General features: G+C 44.5%; 1 long non-coding RNA gene across 1 annotated transcript in view; it reads left to right on the top strand.

Moving 5' to 3' along the window:
- The window catches only part of LOC126416417 (uncharacterized), a 1,461,459-nt gene that overhangs the window by 815,997 nt on the left and 623,123 nt on the right, over nt 1–22,339 (top strand). The gene's annotated exons all lie outside the window — the stretch shown is intronic.

Below are 22,339 nucleotides of genomic sequence, written 5' to 3' on the forward strand. Positions count from 1 at the left end.
TATCACTCATCGACTGGCCCATTAAGTCAGCCAGTCTTAATCCCACAGAAAATATCTAGGATTAATTGAAAGAGCGCATAAAACGTGGTGATCATAGTACAACATATTTGTATATCTGTTTTATCTAGTCATATAGGATGCCGGGAGAAACTGATGGACCCTTCCCTGACAAACTGTGGCAACTGAGGTTTATTTTTAACGGTAGTATAGATTTTTTCTGTGGCACAGAAAGATCCTTTGGAAAGAACTACGACGAATAGCGTGTGTGGAGCTTAATGGAACAGTAACAAGATAACATCACTGCCAACCACTGTCCTGTCATAATGAGTAGAGGTCAAAAACATCTGCTGTTGGTTTTAGTATGTGGCGGATATTCCCAAAAGCAGAGCAGCAGAGGGTTATTATGCTGACGAGTAGCCTGGTCATGTAAAACTCTCACCACCAGTATTTGCACAGCACCTGCTGTTAATGTTAAAGAAATATCTTCTGCAGACACAACAGAGATCATTCTAGTCTTCATTTTAGGCTGCTTGCCGACACATTACCTACTATACACCTCATCTGTCTCATAATGCCCATAGTGGATCATGTGATGTATCTCTCACGAATTTTCTGTTCTCCTCTCAACATCAGACATCCATAGCAACGAAACTATATATATGTGATTGATTATTGTATACTAAAGGGGATTTTTCCTCTGAGATAAATTTTCACAAGTGTGTGTGTGTGTGTGTGTGTGTGTGTGTGTGTGTGTGTGTGTGTGAGAGACTGTGTTTGTTTGTGGGAGGAGGAGCAGAAGAAGATGAAAGGTAAGTTGCATAGGGAGTGGAGGGGGAGCAGGGATATTAATAATGAAACTGAGTTATAAAACTTACGATGTGCACATTGGATTTCATCAATATTGGCTACAGTGTTTTTCAGACGTTCTAATGTGCAATGAGAAAAGATAATTTACATAAAAATAACTTTTAAGATAACGCGTTTTCAAATCGGACAAAAACATTTAAAATAGTTTCTCCCCGTGAGACAAAGATTCCTAACCCCATACTGACAGTTCTGCAAAATCTGTGTTTGTGAATTTTTGTAGATATGAAATAATTATAAGATTTTTAACGAACAACCCTGGGCACATGCAGTACTTATGGTGTACAAATAGTTCACCTTCAAACTGTTGTGTATGACATGCACCCCATGTTTTTCATTATCTAGCTTACAAGTATTGAAATAACTAATAAAAATTCACAAGCACAAATTGTCAGGACTATCTGTATGGTGCGAGGAATCTGTATGGCGCTAGGAGAAACCATCTTATTCCTGTTAGTCTGATTTAAAAACGTCATATGTTAAAAACTTTTTTTTAGTTAAATAATTTTTTTCTGCATTTTAGTCCGGTCTGGGTAGCCCGCCCGGCTAGCCGCGCTTTCTAACGCTCTGCTTCCCGAGCGGGAAGGCGTGCCGGTCCCCGGCGCGAGTCCGCCCGGTGGATTAGTGTCGAGGTCCGGTGTGCTGGCCAGCCTGTGGATCTTTTTTAAGGCGGTTTTCCATCTGCCTCGGCGAATGCGGGCTGGTTCCCCTTATTCCGCCTCAGTTACACTATGTCGGCGATTGCTGCGCAAACACTGGCTCCTGGGTTCGGTGTGGGGCGGTGGTGGGGTGAGTGGACTGCTGTTGCCTTTGTGGGGTTGTGTACCGCTGTGGGCTACAGCGGGAACGAATCCTCTCCGTCGTTTCTAGGTCCCCATTTCAATACATGCATATATACAGGTCTGGGTGAAATATCTGATGGACTTTAAACATTTTGATGAAATTACATTTCTTATTTAACCAGTTGTATATCCATATATAGGTGTACCGCAACAAACCCGAAAGTCTTAAAGAGCTGCAGAAGAACATTTGAGATAAAACTGCAGCAGTTACAGCAGTTCAGTTTCGATGTGCCTTCGGCAACTTGCTGACCAGGACCCAAAAGTGCCAAAAGATGACGGGTGGTCACTTCCAACATCTGCTGTAGTTGCGTTAGTACTGTATTTCCTTTCCTCTGCTATGTTTCTTTGTGCCCTGAAACTCTGATCCCCGGGCAACTTTCATTTGCCCCGCCCTGTATCGCACACATCAACTATTCCCCTCATTCTGTCCATCCCCTCTTTCCCCCTCTCTATGCTCAATCATGCCCATCTGCTTGCATGCCACCTGGAACGTGTTTTGATATCTTGAGTGTGACCTAGCAGATAATGTTGGAAGTTCCACAAGGTTTCTCGCGAATGATATTGTTGTGTACAGAGAAGTCACAGCGCTAGAAAATTGTAGGGAAATGGAGCAAATCTGAAGATGATCGAAGCCTGGTGCAGAGAGTGGCAATCGAACATGATAAACAAATGTATACGCACTGTGTTATATAGACAAGAAGACCCATTATTGCACAATTACACGACTGCAGAACAATCGGTGGAAGCAGTTACCTCCACGAATTATCTAGGAGAATTCATACAGAATGATTTGAAGTGGAACGGCCACATAGAATAAATCGCCGGTAATGCAGTTCCCAGGCTGAGATTCAGTGGAAGAGTCCTCAACAAACGTAGTCAAAGAGCAAAGGAGGTAACTTACAAACCCTCTCTCGAACAAGAATTGAATGTTACTCTGGAGTCTGGGATTGGTAGCGTACAGGATGGTGGAGGAAATAGAGAAGATCCAAAGAAGACCAAGTTGTTTCGTCACAGGTTCATTCATTAAGTTCGAAGGTGTTCCAGAAATGTCCAGCCAATTCCTGTGATTGACGCTGTAAGAGAGGCGTTTGGCATCACGGTGTGGTGGACTGTAAAGTTCCGAGAGTTTACGTTGTTAGAAGAGCGAACGAGTATATTGCTTCCTGCTACGTATAAATCGCAAAACAACCGCGAAGATGGAGGGGGAGAGATTCGAACACACATGGAGACTTACCAGCAATTGTTCTTCCCGTGCAGCATTTGCAACTGGAACAGTAAAAAGAGGAAGTGACACTGGAACATAAAGCACCCTCCATCACACGCCACAAGATGGCTCGTGGATTATAGATGTAGATGTAGATGTTACCTGCGCGACTCACCGGTTCTGCAAGACAGCCGAGACGAGGCGTTACCAAAATTTTTCAGCCCCACCCCCACATCAACCAAACAGACCAACAAGAATTATTCAGTTGCCATGCCATGTTTAAAATTCCAAGCTCCTAGCTCACTGAGAATCAAGTTTAAAATGTATTGCAAAATTTGTACTGAACAGACAAACAAATAAGAATGCTACCTAATAAAAAAATGTTAAAATGAATATAATTACAAGCATTTGAGTGACTTGGTGAATAGCACAGGAATTACAAGAAGACAATTGTCGAACTTCAGCTTATGTAGCTCGCGTCCAATCTACCACGAAATGTTCCACTGCTGTTCTAGAAATTGAAGCAATTCAACTGAATATGCTCCGTTTAGGAATAACACTGAGACAGCACGCGTGTTGTTCGGTTCAGTTAGCCATTACAGAAAGTGGGTCGCGCTTAGCAGCGCTGTGTTTTTAGTGGGCGGTCCCAGTGCGATTTGCAAGGTTGGCAGCTCGCCCGCTGCCAACCGTGCCCGAACTCTTGCGAGTTTCATTCTCGAGAAAACTGTTACCCGGAAGCGAGGAAGCGGTGAGCTGTTCTTCCTACACACCAGTGTGTGTGTCTGAGTGGGTGGAGTGTGGGGGCGGCTTCATCTCGAGCTTTTAGAATATCAGACTCAAAGCGTTTGTTACAAATATTATTCTCCCGAAATTTTTAGGATTAGTGGGTGTACTTGGAAATATGGTGCACTTGTCTCACATAAGATGCAAATTGAATGCAGTACTCTCCTGAGAAGACATTGGGCTCTGGATAAACATCCGGAAAATGGATACTCCCAGGAGAGCTGTTTTCATCTCGCGGAGTCCTCAGTAGATGGGGCGGAGTAAATCCGTACCTCACCAAAGGCTTTAGATCTTTGTACAAAGCGATTCAGTGATCGCCCGTTACCTCTACAAGTTCCCACAAAAGTTTTTATCCTAAACATATTTGAAATGTAAGAAGTTACTAATCTATTAGATACCTGTGAGCTACGCTGAAACTATGGAAAAATTATCAGTGAAAAGCAAATGCAGGTAGGAGGCAGAAAGACAACTAAGAGATAACAAAGGCGAGAAATAGAGCAGCCATGTCGACTGTTGAGCGTTTGTTCATTAACGGAAACACGAACGCCCAATCGTGGAAATCAGTCTTACTTAATAACAAAGTAATGGATTCGTTGTGTAAATGCTAATCACAGATATTTAGCTGTGAACTGGGATCAGTTTTGACTAGAAAAATTTCACATGTCAAATAAATAAACTATGAGTACGGTACTCCCTCAGAAGTGATGTTCGAAATAATTTTTTTGTTGTATGTTTAAGCCAAGGAATTTGATGGCAATGTAAGCTCTGAATACATTAATGATTGCCCCCTAATAATACGCTGAGATGATTCGTAATTAATGTAAAAATGGACAAACTCATACATACAATTTGCAGCAAAATAAAAAAGGGGAATTCGGACCAGTTGCAGTGGGAGTAAATATGGAGTTCGGTAGTTGCCAATAATGATTGAATACTCTTCCAAAATGCTGCCCACTTTTTTAAATATCGGTTACTACACATTTTTATTGCACTGTAGAGCCAAAGAAACTTATACACCTGCCTAATATCGCAGAGGGCCGCAGCGAAATCTCAGAAGTGCCGCAGTACGACGTGACACGGACTCGACTAATGTCTGAATTAGTGCTGGAGGGAATTGACATCATGAATCCTGTAGGGCTGTCCATAAATCCGTTAGAATACGAATCTCTTCTGAACAACACGGTCCATCCCAGATATGCCCAATAATGTTTATGTCCGAGGAGTTTGGTGGCTACTATAAGTATTTAAACTTAGAAGAGTGTTCCTGGAGCCACTCTGCAGCAATTCTGAATGTGTGAGGTGTCACATTATCGTGTTGGAATTGCCCAAGTCCCTCGGAATGCACAATGGACATAAATGGTTGCAGGTGATCAGACAGGATGCTTAAGTACGTGGCACCTGTCAGAGTCGTATCTAGACGTATCAGGGGTCCCACATAACTACAATTACACACGACCCACACCATTGCAGAGCCTCCATAAGCTTGAACAGTCCCATGCTGACATGCAGGGTCCATGAATTCACGAGGTTGTCTCCCTACCTTTACACGTCAATCCGCTTGATAGAATTTGAAACGAGACTCGTGTTACGAGGAAACATGTTCCCAGTCATCAACAATCCAATGTCGATGTTGACGGGCCCAGCCGAGGCGTAAAGTTTTGTGTCGTGCAGTCATCAGGGGTTACACGTATTGGTCTTCGGACACGAAAGTCCATATCGATGGAGCTTCGTTGAACGGTTCTCACACTGACCTTGATGGCCCAGCATTGAAATCTGCAGTCGTCGTTGGTCCCGTTCTTGCTGGATTTTCTTCCAGTCGCACCGGTGTCGGAGATATGATGTTTTACCGGTTTCCTGACATTCACGGTATACTCGTGAAATGGTAGTATGGGAAAATCCCTAACTAATCGCTATCTCGGAGATGGTGTGTCCCATCGCTAGAGCGCGGCTATAACAACATGTTCAAACGTGATAACGTACCATTCTAGCAGCAGTAACCGATATAACAACTTCGCCAGACACTTGTCTTATGTAGCCACTGCCGACCGCAACATTGTATTCTGCCTGTTTACATATCTGTGTATTTGAATACGCACACCTATACCAGTTTCTCCCGCACTTCAGTATATATTCTACACAAGCCAGTGTTCGCAGAAATGCGGTAATTTGAGTACCCAACACGCAGATCGTGCCCAAAATGTCACGATAACTGCGCTGGCGTTGATAAACCGAAACAGGAAGCACTTGTAGATCAATCAGAGATAACATTTTTGTCGGTCAATAAACCTGCCGCAGTGTGCCAGCGGAGCTCTGGTGACACGTGCTGCACCGCTAGTCGAATGCAGAGATTCCACTTCACCTGCAGCGTGAATGTGTGACCACAAAACTTTTGAAAAAAAAAAAGCTTCCTATTTCCGAATTATGCAACTGTACAAACGATTCTTAACCGTAGAACGAGATGTTTTATCAGACGTCACTGGTTCCTTAACAAATCTCTGGCGTTAGCGGCGGTGTACTTTCTTACAGACAAATTTTATAAAAAAAACCTATGAAGTACTTCCAAATAATGCTTCTTTGTACAATATCTGCTCTGTACATCAGTGCACATTTTATATAATTACCAATGATCATAAAGAAAAACTGTTGGCTGACACCGTACCTGTGTGGTTCAGTGCTAGACCTGTTAAAGGAACGCTAGGACGTGATCGAAGACAGTCTATGTGCTTTGTCTCGTGAGAGAACTCAGTACTGTGAACAGAATAAACTCCCTGTCGAGGCATCGATAGTGAGAACTGAGCTCACTACTATCGGAGGTGGATGATACAGGTGAAAAATGTTGCAAGGCTACACTGGTCTAGAGGTATGTATGGAAGGCGACAGTCGATTATAAGTTTCCGGAACGACCGCAATGACTTCAGCTGGTACAACTTCCACTTGACTACATGATCGATGGGTCTTAGCCCTGTAATCTTAATGAACTTGAATAAAATTCTTGAAATGGTGGCCCTGCCATTATTTTAGTCAATTGTTGCTGGGTGATTAATGCTATTGATTTTTTATAAAAGTTATGTCACAAGATTATTGATTAAAAATAGGAAAAAAATACACACATAAAAAAAGTTTTGCCTCATCCCGGTTTCTAGAGCTCCTGAAGATAGACGTTGACTGTGGATATTGTATCACAGATACAGTCCCTTTTACTGTTCAGACGTTTCAATAATCCCACCCAAAGATGTAAACAACCATGCACGAGCAGCGCCTATTAGATGGAGGGCGTCCCACATACGGTCAGTTCCAGTCCTACCACCAGGAAGGAGGTACACGGATCGTGTTGTCTGTAGTTCAACCATGCCTAGACGGTCAATACCGCGGTTCTATCGCGTCCGCATTGTTACTTTGTACCAAGATGGGGTCTCAAAAAGGGAAGTGTACAGGCATCTCGGAGTGAACCAAAGCGTTATTGTTCGGACATAGAGGAGATACAGATAGACAGGAACTGTCGATTACATGCCTCGCTCAGGCCGCCCAAGGGCTACTACTGCAGTGGATGATCGCTACCTACGGATTATGGCTCGGAGGAACCCTGACAGCATCGCCACCATGTTGAATAATGCTTTTCCTGCAGCCACAGGACGTCGTATTACGACACAACCTGTGCTCAATAGGCTGCATGATGGGCAGCTTCACCCCCGACGTCCATGGCGGGGTCCATCTTTGCAACAGCGACTCCATGCAGCGTGGTACAGATGGGATCAACAACATGCCAAATGGACCGGTCAGGATTGGCATCACGTTCTCTCCACCGATGAGTGTCGCATATGCTTTCAACTAGACAATCGTCGGAGACGTCTTTGGAGGCAACCCAGTCAGCCTAAAAGCCTTACGCACACTGTTCATCGAGAGCAGCAATGTGGAGGTTCCATGCTGTTTTGGGGTAGCGTTATGTGGGGCTGACGTACACCCGCTGGTGGTCATGAAAGGCGCCGTAACGGCTGTACGATACGTGAATGCCATCTTCCGACCAATAGTACAACCATATCAGCAGCATATTGCCGAGTCATTCGTCTTCGTGGACGACAATTCGGGCCCCCATCGTGCACATTTTGTGAATAACTTCCTTCAAGATAACGACATCACTGGACTACAGTGGCCAGTTCTCCATACATAAAGCGCGGGATTATCCGAGCGGTCTATGACGCTGCAGTCATGGACTGTGCGGCTGGTCTCGGCGGAGGTTCGAGCCCTTCCTCGGGCATGAGTGTGTGTGTGTTTATCCTTAGGATAATATAGGTTAAGTAGAGTGTAAGCTTAGGGACTGACGACCTTAGCAGTTAAGTCCCATAAGATTCCACACATATTTGAACATTTTTCCCATACATAAACCCTATCGAACATTCCTGGGATAAGGAGTGGGACCATCTGGACCAACGCTGGATAGTGTGACACGATGAATACAGGCATGCATCAATGCAAGAGGACGTGCTACTGGGTATTAGACGTACCGGTGTGTACAGCAATCTGGACTACCACCTCTGAAGGACTCGCTCTATGGTGGTACAACATGCAATATATAGTTTTCTTGAGCAATAAAAATGGCGGAAATGATGTTTTTGTTGATCTCTGTTCCATTTTTCCATTCAGGTTCCGGAACACTCCGAACCAAGGTGATGCAAAACTTTGTTTTATGTGTGTATATGTTAAGTATTACTGCCCCGGAGGGGCAGTCACGGCTTGATGGCAGACAGTAAGGCTTGTCTGATTGAACTCTGGCTCAAAATATGGATAAGACAATCTGAAATTATGTGACACTGAATAGACTTCGATGGATTTATTCTACGCAGAAGCCGTACTATGTTGGCGCAGCTGAGAACAAGTTGCGAGACTGCTATTCTGTTTACCATAACAAGCCGGAGCAGCAATACAATACACCATTCTTGATGTGTTGTACTGTCTCAGGTGAAGGTCGTGGATTACTTGTTTGGAGAGCAGAGATGTGCGGCACCTGTAATTCGCTATCGCGGGCATGAAATAGGCAAAGTCGTGGTTGGCGATCTGTTAGACGGATCGTAATCACTCTAACGGTGCCAGAATGAGATTTTCACTCTGCAGTGGAGTGTGCACTGATATGAAACTTCCTGACAGATTAAAACTGTGTATCGGACCGAGACTCGAACTCGGGACCTTTGCCTTTCGCGGGCAAGTGCTCTACCAAGATTGGAAGGTTGGAGACGAAATACTGGCGGAATTCCAGCTGTGGGGACGGATCGTGAGTCGTACTTGGGTAGCTCAGTTGGTTGAGCACTTGCCCGCGAAAGGCAAAGGTCCCGATTTCGAGTCTCGGTCCGGCACACAGTTTTAATCAGCCAGGAAGTTTCACACTAGTGGTGACCTGAAATCTTGGCATATTCCAGCGTGTGACACTCCCGTTCACCAGTTATACCATGGAACAATTTGACTCACTAATACGGCAGTGCGCACAAGAAGATCAAACGTCAAGGCAGACCTGTAACGATTAAGATTGCCCACAGCACAGCAAGTTCTCCGATATGACTGAGGTCTAAACTGTTGGTACACCTAAGTCCTCACCACAGGCACCCTAGTCAAGACCAGTCCTAGTGCCAAGTCACACTCAGGACAAGTGCCCCACGTGCAATTCACTCACAATAAAAGTCAAGATGAGAATCCTCTCCTGACCTTCGCCTGAATCAGAAGACTGACTGCTGACCACAGTGTGAATTGGAAGGCCAAGTTTCTCCTCTCCTCACATTCCACCAAACCTCTGTAAACTCCACAAGAGCAGTCAAGCAACCGTCCCCACAAGGGTTCCGTGCCAGACACAAGATTCCACAAGCTCCATATCTTCCCTCTAACTCGTCTGCTCTACTCATTGACCGATCCTGATCAAAGTTAACAATATTCTTATTTTTTCAGGAGCAGCAGTCAATATTTGAGTCGCAAACTTCCGTGCAGAGGGGAGAAGTCGTTACGCTCCTGACTTGTTTTTTCCCACAGCAACATTAGGCAGCGTGTTTAGAGTTTTCTAATAGCTCTAAAGTGAACAACACATTTTTCACAGAGATCATTATCTGGACGGCCCGCATGTTACAGCGTGTCTGACCAGGGTCCTCGGTTAAATTAAGAGAAGTGCTTTTGTGTCCCAACATAGATCATTTGAGAGGTGCCATAAATGCTGAATTCATTCAGAATTGTTTTGAAGGCCTGTGGCTTTCCAAAAAAAACTCTGCAGGGCGAGGGACGACACCATATGACGGCTCCATCGATAGCGTCCAGTCCAAGACGAACATGGAAACACGCGAAATTTTTATGGCCGCCATCCCTCTTCACAAAGGGCGTTTGCGCCACCATCTAAACACGTTGGCCAGGCGACCTAGATTTCTCTCACACCCCTTGCCTCGTCTGCGACTAGAGGCGGCTTACCAATAGGTCCAAGTAGGCAGGGCGTTTTCCTCTTTTTTTTTTTTTTTTTTTTTTTTTTTTTTTTTTTTTTTTTTTTTTTTTTTTTTTTTTGCGAAATGCATAACATTCTGTCGTCTCACCAAAATAAGTCTTGGGTGTAAAATCAACATCAAATAATACCTTTAAACATGCAGAATACTGAGAGAGTGACCCACCCTCTCTCAGTGCGTTCGAAGAAACGATATAGATCCTCTATAGATTGATATTTTGCATCGTTATAAATATTTTCACCATGGTACTGTTCTTGTTGTGGTCTTTACTCCGGAGACTGGTTTGATGCAGCGCTCCATGCTACCCAATCCTGTGCAAGCTGCTTCATCTCCCAGTACTTACTGCAACCTACATCCTTCTGAATCTGCTTAGTGTATTCATCTCTTGGTCTCCAATGCTAAATTTGTGATCCCTTGATGCCTCAGAACATGTCCTACCAACCGGTCCCTTCTTCTTGTCAAGTTGTGCCACAAATTCTTCTTCTCTCCAATTCTATTCAATATCTCATCATTAGTTATGTGATCTGCCCATCTAATCTTCAGCATTCTTCTGTAGCACCACATTTCGAAAGCTTCTATTCTCTTCTTGTCCAAACTATTTATCGTCCATGTTTCACTTCCATACAAATACTTCCAGAAACGACTTCCTGACACTTAAATCTATACTCGATGTTAACAAATTTCTCTTCTTCAGAAACGCTTTCCTTGCCATTGCCAGTCTACATTTTATATCGTCTCTACTTCGACCATCATCAGTTATTTTGCTCCCCAAATAGCAAAACTGCTTTACTACTTCAAGTGTCTCATTTCCTAATCTAATTCCCTCAGCATCACCAGATTTAATTCGACTACATTCCATTATCCTCGTTTTGCTTTTGTTGATGTTCTTCTTATATCCTCTTTTCAAGACACTGTCCATTCTGTTCAACTGCTCTTCCAAGTCCTTTGCTGTCTCTGACAGAATCGGTGAACCTCAAAGTTTTTATTTCTTCTCCATGGATTTTAATTCCAACTCCGAACTTTTCTTTTGTTTCCTTTACTGCTTGCTCAATATACAGATCGAATAACATCGGGGAGAGGCTACAACCCTATCTCACTCCCTTCCCAACCAGTGCTTCCCTTTCATGCCCCTCGACTCTTATAACTGCCATCTGGTTTCTGTACAAATTGTAAATAACCTTTCGCTCCCTGTAGTTCACCCCTCCCACCTTTAGAATTTGAGAGAGAGTATTGCAGTCAAGATCGTCAAAAGCTTTCTCTAAGTCTACAAATGGTATAACCGTAGGTTTGCCTTTCCTTAATCTTTCTTCTAAGATAACTCGTAACGTCAATATTGCCTCACGTGTTCCAGTATTTCCACGGAATCCAAACTGATCTTCCCCGAGGTCGGCTTACACCATTTTTTCCATTCGTCGGTAAAGAATTCGCGTTAGTATTTTGCAGCTGTGACTTATTAAACTGATAGTTCGGTAATTTTCTCATCCGTCAACACCTGGTTTCTTTGGGATTGGAATTATTATATTTTTCTTGAAGACTGAGGGTATTTCGCCGGTCTCATACATCTTTCTCACCAGATGATAAGAGTTTTGTCAGGACTGGCTATCCCAAGGCCGTCAGTAGTTCTATGGTACTAACAATCATTTTGTGTATAAGATATTGGAAATGATACATCAGGTTGAATATCACAACCGTAAGAGTCTCATCATAGGCATTAATCACTGACAACGAAGGTGTGGATGTCCTAGATAAGGACGCCATGAGGAGCAGAAGGGTATAAATATGAGAAAATTCTAACAACTGGCTTCCTTTACACTATTTAAGTGCATTTCAGGACAAAATGGTACCCCCTGCTGTGATATCACTTTAAGGGCGAACACTGCTCTGACAATCTATCCACTACTCTTTCTAGTTAAGTATTCCATTTGGGAAGAAATGTGTGTGAAGATCTATAGCGCCAATTGTTTGGTTATGGTTTAATTATGTTAATTAATCGCACAAAGAAAGCAGTAAGAAAACAAATTGCAAGGCTAATAAAAAATCTAACACTCGAAGATAAGCCGCAAAGTAACACGCCAGAGGTAAATTTTGGCTGAAATGTACGTTTTATATGAGCACTTCAGGCTATATTACCATGAGTTTATTTATATAAATACAAAGCGGACAAACCAAAATTACACTGATCAGCCACAACATTACCACTGACGTACTATCGATATAAACTCGTCCAGGTGATAGCAGCATTACCTGGCGAGGAATGACTGCTAACCAGATGCACAGTGCATGTAGTATCAATAAGCATGCTGTCTGAGTGTAGAATTGGGAAGGCGCGATATCTACCTGAGGTTGAACAAGGGAAGATTGTGATGGCTTGGAGGCCTGGCAGGAGCATTTCGGAAACTGTACGACTCGTCAAATGTTCGATGAGTGCTGTGGTGAGTGTCTTCAACATGTGCCGAAACAGAGGCGACACCCGGTCCAGACATCGTAGGGTTGGCTCGCCAACCCTCATTAGAAATGTTGGACATCATTGGTTGGGCAGACTGGTGAAACAGAACGGGAGGTGAACTGTGGCGAAAATAACACCAGATTCTGATGCTAAGTGCAGCATAAGTGTGTCTGAACACACAGTGCACCGAACAATCGTAATGTTGGGCCTCTACAGCCGACATCCTGTGCATGTGCCAATGTTAAAACCACAACATCGGCAACTATGACCGAAATGGGCACGGATGTAGGCACACTGGCAGAGCGTCGCATGGTCTGATGAACCCCCGGTACCTCTTCTTCACACCGGTGGGAGGGCGCAAATCCATCGCCTTCCAGGGGAACAGCTCCTTGATACCTGTATTGCGGGACAGAGCGAAGCCGGCGGCCGCTCCGTTATGCTCTGGAGAACATTCACGTGGGCATCCGTTGGAACTGGAACTCGTGCAAGGCACCACGACGGCCAAGGAGTATCGTACACTGGTTGCAAACCATGTACATCCCTTCAAGACGATCATGTTTTCTGGCGACTGTGGCATTTTTCAACAACATAATGCTCCGTGTTACAAGTCCAGTGGATGGCGGAGTGGAATGAAGAACACTGTGAGGAGTTCCAGTTGATGTACTGCCCCCCTAACTCGTCATATTTCAACCTGATCGAACACATCTGGTACATGATTGAACATGGCGTCAAATCTCATGGCCCCCTAGCTGAAATTTACGGGAATTAGGTGACTGGCGTGCAGATGTGGTGCCATCTCCTTCCAGTGACCTACCAAGGCCACGACGCGTCGCTGCTGTCATCCGTGCCAAAGGTGCACATACCGGCTATTACACAAGTGGTCATAATGTTCTGACTGATCTGTGTACACACTGTAACGTCCCCTTAGAAAAATTAGTGAATTACTGTGCTGGTAAATCCCTTACGTTATTTGATTTTAAAACAGCTGAGCAGAGCTGAACGTACTTAAACATTTCGCTCTTTCCCTATTCTGATCAACACTAAACTGACACACAATATTTTTAGCGCAACGCAATCTGACTTTCAATAATCCCTACAAAAGAATGGCCCTGGCTGAGAATAACCTATACCTTTCATGAATCACTTACCTCACAAAAATGTTCGTTACTCGAACTACTGCAATACAGCGAGCGCCAATACTGCAGCTAAATAAAAGATTCTAACAACTGAAGTCACTAACTACTGATAGGCATAGTTAGCAAATGAAATATTTTGATAGAGAACAAACAATGTATTTACCTTAATAGTGTTCAAAAGTCATAATATCTATACCAGTCCATGATATCCAATATTACCAATTTACTGTCTCTGTCCAGATCATCCGCTCTCAAAACGCCGCCATCTCACTCCCCACATCCACCACGGCTGGCGGCTCACCTCCAACTGCGCAACGCTACGCGCTGTTAACAGCCAACTGCCAAACGCTACAATAGCGAATATTACAACAATGCCACCCAGCCACAGACTGCACACAGCACAGCCAGTGATTTTCATACAGAGCGCTGCGTGGCGTTACCAATATAAAAACCTAAACAGCCTACTTACAATACCAACAGAGACATTATAATATCCTGACGTCAACAGACTTCTGTAACAGAATCGAAGAAAAAAATCTTCGTTTGAAATAGATCATCATCTAAAGAAATGCACACGACATTCACCTCACGTTGTCCATGATGGAGCATCATCGTCAAACGCATATTCCCAGAGAATGAAAATCTCCACTAAACACACCTTAATCACGCTGATGAGTGTAATTGTATGTGGAAATGTTGATACATTAATCCAAAGATTTACTTGTGAACATGCAGGTGATGTGTAGAATTTGCTCTGTCTCAAACTGAAAGTGATCAACAATACAATCCCTGCATAGATAGGTATAACTGAACTGATACGACCGGAAAGATTCAGATACCCGAGAGCAAGGTACAATGCAGCAACTTGGATACTTGCGTATAGTGAACTTACATAACACATTACTGAGCTGCAATGTACTGTGACTAGTTCGCATATTTTGGAAACGCATACTGGAAATCTCAGCATACGTTAAATATCAGGAAATCTTTGACAACATGCTGAAGATAATGGAGACGGCAGAAATACAAGAAGACGAAGAAGCGGAGAAGAAGCTGACTACAGCTGCTGGTAGTGATGATGCTGTAGCTCTAATCTATAAAAGAAGGGCATGCTGATTACCATGAAATACCTGAAACTTTTTAAAGTGCTGAATAAGAAACACATTTTCTATGAGCTACTTGATTTCAATGTCTCTAATATGTTGATGAATCACATAGTTACCATCAATTATTGTTTTTCGAAAAAAAGACGAAAAAAGCCCATGCAGTCTTCCACCCTCAAGTTTATTGCCTTTGTTGGAGCCCTAGCTGCAACTTCGGATTCTGCCATGATTGGAGATGTTAATCACTTTATCCTTGGTTCCATACAATGCCACGAGGCTGCTGCAGACCCATGCTGGAAGTTACCAGATTGTCTTACTCTTGGCCTGCAAGTGTGGAGACCTTGTCTGCTACCTGTCACATCGTTATGTATAGACTTTTTATATTATTTCAAATAGAAAGTCGTATCCTGTATATGTGTAGTGGTCTTTTACGTCTTAAGAAGGCATTTTCACGCTATGTTATGGTTTTATTGTCTGCTAAATGTGTTTAATACCACAATTTGACTTTTATGTCTGCATGTGTGTGTGTGTGTGTGTGTGTGTGTGTGTGTGTGTGTGTCTCTGTGTGTGTTTGGTGCATGAATGTATTAAGTGTCCAAAAGCCAAAAAAACTGAAGTTTCTAAATCTACAGCTACATCTACATTTACAATACCTCGCAAGCCACCTTACGGTGTGTGGCACGGAAATATCTTGCCTTCTTAGGTCTCCAGCCAACAAATTGGTTAGCAGCAGCGCGCCATACATTTGTGTCTTTGGCCTTCATAAGGAGAGCAGTATAGATGATACAGCTGGTACCGTCCACGATCTAGTTGATGTATTCCGGTCTCGGTCTAGCTCTTTTGTTCTTCCCTCTACTGTCCTTTCCACATACTTTTAACGATACCATCATGTATCAGCAGATGGGCGACCTATATGTTCTTTCTTTGTTGGATAGGCTTGGAGACATAGGACCTCTCTTCCTCCAGTCTGTGGAGCACCTCTCCGTTTGGTATCTTGTCTATCAAGGAATACATGAGGGATTTGTGGTAGCTCCACATCTCGAAGGCTACTATCCTATGAATACATCCACAGCTATAAACTTCATGTTGAGTAAGATACCTACTTCAGCTGTATATTTACTCTACTTAAAAAGCACAAGCGGTTTCATAAAGTTAGCTGCACCATCAGATTAAGTCCTGAATAGAAAGACACTGTGAAATAATAACCAGGAAGTGACAACCTTGGATAATAAGAACGTCAGATTTGATGTTAAGCTTTTCCATTGATTCTTAGAATTTTACTCATGTCGCACCCCACAGTAACCTAATATAGAAGGGGGCCCAATAGCTGGAACCAAAAAGGAGAATATACATAAACTGTTAAAATTTAGTGCAATGGGGGAAAGGAGGAAAACGGATAAAAGAACGAACTGGAGGGCACCATATCAGATTCTAACAGATAGAAGGTGAAGAGTACATGGCAGCATCACGGTTGGCTCCAAAATAATTTGAAACATAATTATGATGGGTCACAGCGTAGATGACACATGTGCAGAAACAAAAGATGGACTGAGTGAGAAAATTACTAGGAATCGGAAATGCCATGTACTACTTTGTACACAATTGTAAGGTGAGGTGGGATACAGAGTGGTACAGCAACTGTTTTAGGAAATCTGTATAGGAGCAGAAATGATTAACAAATAAGTCAGCACAGTAAATAGAAGATTTAATTAACTTGTATTTCTCCAAGCATACAAAGGCTCATTACAAATAACGCAGCAAGAAATAAGAGTCCAGCTAATTCAGTAGCAACAAGGATGAGGCCCTCTGAACTAAAGCATGGGCGATGGTCTCAGAACCGTGATTAGGCGGCGGGTGCATAGTGTCACATAGTGGAGAGGCTCCAAGCGCGAATGGACTGTGTGGCTGGTGAGAGCCATCCTTTATCATGCCAGGAGAAGGTGTTTGTACAACATAGCCACTGAAGGCATGGCTCTATGGGTGTGCTCCACTGAATCCGCCGGATCCCACATGACCGCTATCAGCCTCTGATGGAAACTTCCGCTTTCATTGCCGCCTCTGAGATGCCAGTAAGATGGTATCGATACTCGATACCGCATCCCTCAACCCACTCCTCCCAGGCCCCCTCACCATCATTATGTAGCGTAGATGAGCGATCGATGATAGGTGAGAGGGCTGAATTCAGATGGGAGCCAAAACTAAGGCGAGTGCCAAGATCCCACCTGCATCTTTGTGTATGCCCTCAGCCCACCCTGGAAAAACAGCCAAAAAGCTGGGCAGAGGCCACGGAACCATATCCAGAGGCAAAGCAGCAATGTAGACGGAGGCATCTTGATGACTACAGAGAGACCCAAGCGACACGTGGGACAGATGCTCCAAAGATGGGCCCGTCTCCATGGTGGCAACGACTTCGAAAAGACATAGACTTGCGTCGACTCTGGGGCCAGCGCTGACGAAGCAGGGGCTGCTGTGTCCAGGCAGACATGGAATCTGAAAGCGCAAAGCCTGTGGCAGGATCACGTAATTCACGTAGACGACTTTGATTCTGGTGGCGTCTGAGCAATCCTATCGATCCTTGCAGTAAAGACGTAGAACGTCCAAGATGTCACACAATAGAACCTCACTCCCAGCGCCTCCATCCACCATACAATCTGTAAAAGACTGAATCATCAGTGTGATACTTTGCCTGTCTGGGCAAAGTGGGTCCCTGCAGTGGCGGGTGCAGCAACTGAAGCAATTTGTGGTGGCATTGTCCATATAACAACTCCACCAGCGATGGTCTGTCATATGGCTGGGAGCACTAGGAAGACAAGGAAAGCAATAGAGCTTGATCCCGTGTGTGGGTGCATGAGGTTTGTCCATTTGTTGCTTAAATCTTCGTACAAAGCTTTCAGATACCCCATTAAATTGCAGATGGGATGGTGCACTTATGATACGGGTCATGCCGGAGGTGGTACTAAATTGTTAAAACTCAGTGGCAAAAAGCAGAGGTCTGTTGTTAGTCACATCACTTCAGGAAATCCCATCCTTGTCGCCAGGTTTGTTGTGTACCGCTTCATAAACAATGGTAGGGAGAGGTCGGTTACAGAGCGGTGCAGCAGCTGTAGTTGTAGGAAAGCTGGACTGGAGCAGGAGTGATTAGCGAACAAGTTAACACAGTAAACTGAAGATTTACTTTACTTGTTTTTCTTCAAGCGTGCGAGGACTCATTCCAGCAATAACAGAGTCCAGCTAGTACAACAGCAACAAGCATGAGGCACACTGAACTACAGTGTGGTGTCGCACAGGGAAGAAGCTCGAAATGTGAGTGGATCATGTGGCTCCCGCCGGCCGTCCAGGATCGTGACGGCAGAGGGCGCTCGTGCTGGGCAGCCACTGGAGGTATGGCTCATCGGACATGCTCCACTGGGTCCCCACATACCGCTGGACTACTATTGGCATTTGACGGAAACTTACAGTTCCATTGCCAACATTGAGATGCCCATAATGCCGGTAGGGTGGTATCGATACACGATACCACAGGATGCACACTAGGTTGTGATGTCACACACACTACTGGCCATTAATATTGCTACACCAAGAAGAAATGCAGATGATAAACGGGTATTCCTTGGACACATATATTATACTAAAACTGACATGTGATTACATTTTCACGCAACTTGGGTGCATAGATCCTGAGAAATCAGTACCCAGATAAACCACTTCTGGCCATAGTAATGGCCTTGATACGCCTGGGCATTGAGTCAAACAGAGCTTGGATAGCCCATGCAGCTTCAACACGATACCACAGTTCATCAAGAGTCGTGACTGGCGTATTGTGACGAGCCGGTTGCTCGCCCACCATTGACCAGACGTTTTCAATTGGTGAGAGATCTGGAGAATGTGCTGGCCAGGGCAGCAGTCGAACATTTTCTGTATCCAGAAAGGCCCGTACAGGACCTGCAGCATGCGGTCGTGCATTATCCTGCTGAAATGTAGGGTTTCGCAGGGATCGAATGAAGGGTAGAGCCACGGGGTCGTATCACATATGAAATGTAACGTCCAATGTTCAAAGTGCCGTCCTTGGGAACAAGAGGTGACCGAGACGTGTAACCAATGACACCCCATACCATCACGCCGGGTAATATGCCAGTGCTGCGATGACGAATACACGCTTACAACGTGCGTTCAACGCGATGTCGCCGGACATGGATGCGACCATCATGATACTGTAAACAGAACCTGGATTCATCCGAAAAAATGACGTTTTGGCATTCATGCACCCAGGTTCGTCGTTGAGTACACCATCGCAGGCGCTCCTGTCTGTGATACAGCGTCAAGGGTAACAGCAGCCATGGTCTCCGGGCTGATGGTCCACGCTGCTGCAAACGTCGTCGAACTGTTCGTGCAGATGGTTGCAGTCCTGCAAACGTCCCCATCTGTTGACTCAGAGATCGAGACGTGGCTGTACGATCCGTTACAGCCATGCAGACAAGACCCCTGTCATCTCGACTGCTAGTGATACGAGGCCGTTGGGATCCAGCACGGTGTTCCGTATTACCCTCCTGAACCCACCGATCCCATATTCTGCTAACAGTCATTGGATCTCGACCAACGCGAGCAGCATTTATCGCGATACGATAAACCGCAATCCCGATAGGCTACAATCCGACCTTTATCAAAGTCGTAAACGTGATGGTACGCATTTCTCCTCCTTACACAAGGCATCACAACAACGTTTCATCAGGCAACGCCGGTCAACTGCTGTTTGTGTATGAGTAATCGGTTGGAATCTTTCCTCATGTGAGGACGTTGTAGGTGTCGGCACCGGGGCCAACCTTGTGTGAATGCTCTGAAAAGCTAATCATTTGCATATCACAGCATCTTCTTCCTGTCGGTTAAATTTCGCGTCTGTAGAACGTCATCTTCATGGTGTAGCAATTTTAATGGCCAGTAGTGTACTTCAATAGAAAATATAACCATGATACTATTGGAGGGCCTAAATTGTGTAATATGGGAGACGATTAAAATGTTAAAACTATTTGGAAACTAAATGGAGAGGGATTCATAAAAAAAGCCAAACCATAAAAACACATACGAATGGAGGCAGGGAGAAGGCGGCAATGCATAAATTGGTAAACGTGCTGGTTTGCCCACTGAGATAATCAAAGTTAGCTAAAATCGATTTCAATTTAACTTGGGTATTGACAGTATGACTAGGAGATTACACTTTCATGTGATCTCTTACTGCCAGGTAACATATCTCGATGAAGCTTTGACCATACAAAGAATTGCTGAAGTATTTTACAGAATTAAGTGATATAAATTCCTAGATGATAGTGTTCCACCTCTCGCCACATGAGACCTTGTCCAGCGGTGATGAACATGATCCTTCTTGTGGTCCAGCTGTTACGGTGTCGGGAGGCACAATGTTGCATGTGTTCACCGAAATCGTTGAATGCGATACGCTCTCTGTGTTACTGTGACACTGCACTTCCTCTCTATGTGCGTTTCTTCAGGAGTGCATTCGGCACTGAGATCATACCTGTAGATGACAATGCGCGATCACATCATACTGCTCAGGTGGGAGAGCTCTTGCAACGAGAGGATATTCGGCGAACGGATGACCTGCCCGTTCCCTCAACTTAAATCCCATAGAGCACGTGTGAGCTGCGCTAGAGCTATACACTGCAGCATGTAAATATGGACCAACGACCTTCCAGCAGGTGACAGTCGAACCACTGGAGGAAAGGGACGCCCTACCACGAGAACTCCTTACAGTCCTTGCGGCCAGCATGGGAGCAAGTTGCAAAGCATGCGTTACCTTTATTGGTGATCACACATCCTATGATATAAGACGTTCCGCCTTTTGCAATATCCAGATGACCATCATGAATCGCGTAAAGTGTAATTATTGTCTTTGAAGAAAGATGTCATTTATGTTCCTCTCATTGCATATTTCTTTGAGTTATCTTCTGTACTGCAGCAGTTCTTTCTGTGTAAGGTCTAAGTTTCATACAACTATGCTCCTTATCAGTGACACGTCGTGTGAACCTTACTTTCGTCCTTAAGTTTTGCACACTACTACATTTTTGGAGGTGCCAAAAGGCAGTGTTATAAACCATTACTGTTTGCTAACATGTATATACAAATGATCTGGTAGATAACGTTGTGTAGAAGCTTAGGATCAACGACTGGCGAAGGGATTGGCAGTTGATTCTCAACATGTGTAAGTGCACTGTATTACGTGTAAATTTGCTCATAGCCCCATTATAGTTCGATTACAGTATTACCGGTAAATCACTAGGAGTAATAAACCGGAGTGAAGCAAGCTGGAACTCCGAAACGGAACTAGTTGTTGGTAAAGCAGACTCTAGTAGGTGATTCATTGGTAGCATCATAAAATACCATAGTTCACCCACAGACGAAGTACTGCCTGCAAAGTCTGCATTTAGCCGATTATTGAGTATTACTCGTTAGTCTTGGACCCTTACCAGGTAGGATTAGGCGAGGAGACAGAGAATATGCGACCAAGAGAAGGGCGTTTCGCAGTGGCTTTGTTTAGTAAGCGTGAGATCGAAACGGAGGTGCTCATCAAAAACACGTTGTGCGTCACCGATAGGATTACTCTTCACACGATGAAAGCGTACGTTGCAGCAACAGTCAGGCAGCCTATTGCCTCCTTCTGCGTACATCTCGTGAAATGACCATTATGGAAAATTGGAAGCAATCTAACTGACATCGAGGGTTATCGACATTTGTTCTTCCTGTGCACTGTTCGTGTGTGGAACGGATAAGGAGGTAAACCATAGCGGTTGCAGGGCTGCCACCCACGACGTACCGATAAGTTGTTGCACAGCATAGGTTTGCGTGAACTGATGTTAATGATTAGTAAGAGTCATCCAAACATATTTTAGGAGGAAAACTAAAACACATTTTACGTAAAGTATTAACTGTGAGGAAACTTGGCAAATTAAAACTGTGTGCCGGACCGAGACTCGAACTTGGGACCCTTGCCTTAAGCGGGAAAGTGCTCTACCATCTTCTTTTTTTATGGTTGTGTTTGGTCATTGCGGACGTCGCAAGACATCCTGTTCAAGTTCGGTGGTTGATCGTTCCACTCAGTTTTTTTTATTACAGAGGCCAACCGGCTCTCTGACCGAACATGCTGAGCTACCGTGCCGGCATGACCATTATGGACCATCTGAGCTACCCAAGCACGACTCACGCCCCGTCCTCACGGCTTTACTTCCGCCGGTACCTCGTCTCGCAATTTCCAAACTTCACAGAAGCTCTCCAGCGAACCTTTTTTCCAGGAGTGCTAGTTGTGCAAGGTTCGCAGGAGAGCTTCTGTGAAGTTTGGAAAGTAGGAGACGACGTACTGGCGGAAGTAAAGCGGTGAGGAGGGGACGTGAGTCGTGCTTGGGTACCTCACATGGTAGAGCACTTGCCCGCGAAAGGCAAAGGTCCCGAGTTCGAGTCTCGGTCCGGCACACAGTTTTAATCTGCCAG

This window comes from Schistocerca serialis, chromosome 8 (genome assembly GCF_023864345.2).
Source record: "Schistocerca serialis cubense isolate TAMUIC-IGC-003099 chromosome 8, iqSchSeri2.2, whole genome shotgun sequence".
Taxonomy (NCBI): domain Eukaryota; kingdom Metazoa; phylum Arthropoda; class Insecta; order Orthoptera; family Acrididae; genus Schistocerca; species Schistocerca serialis.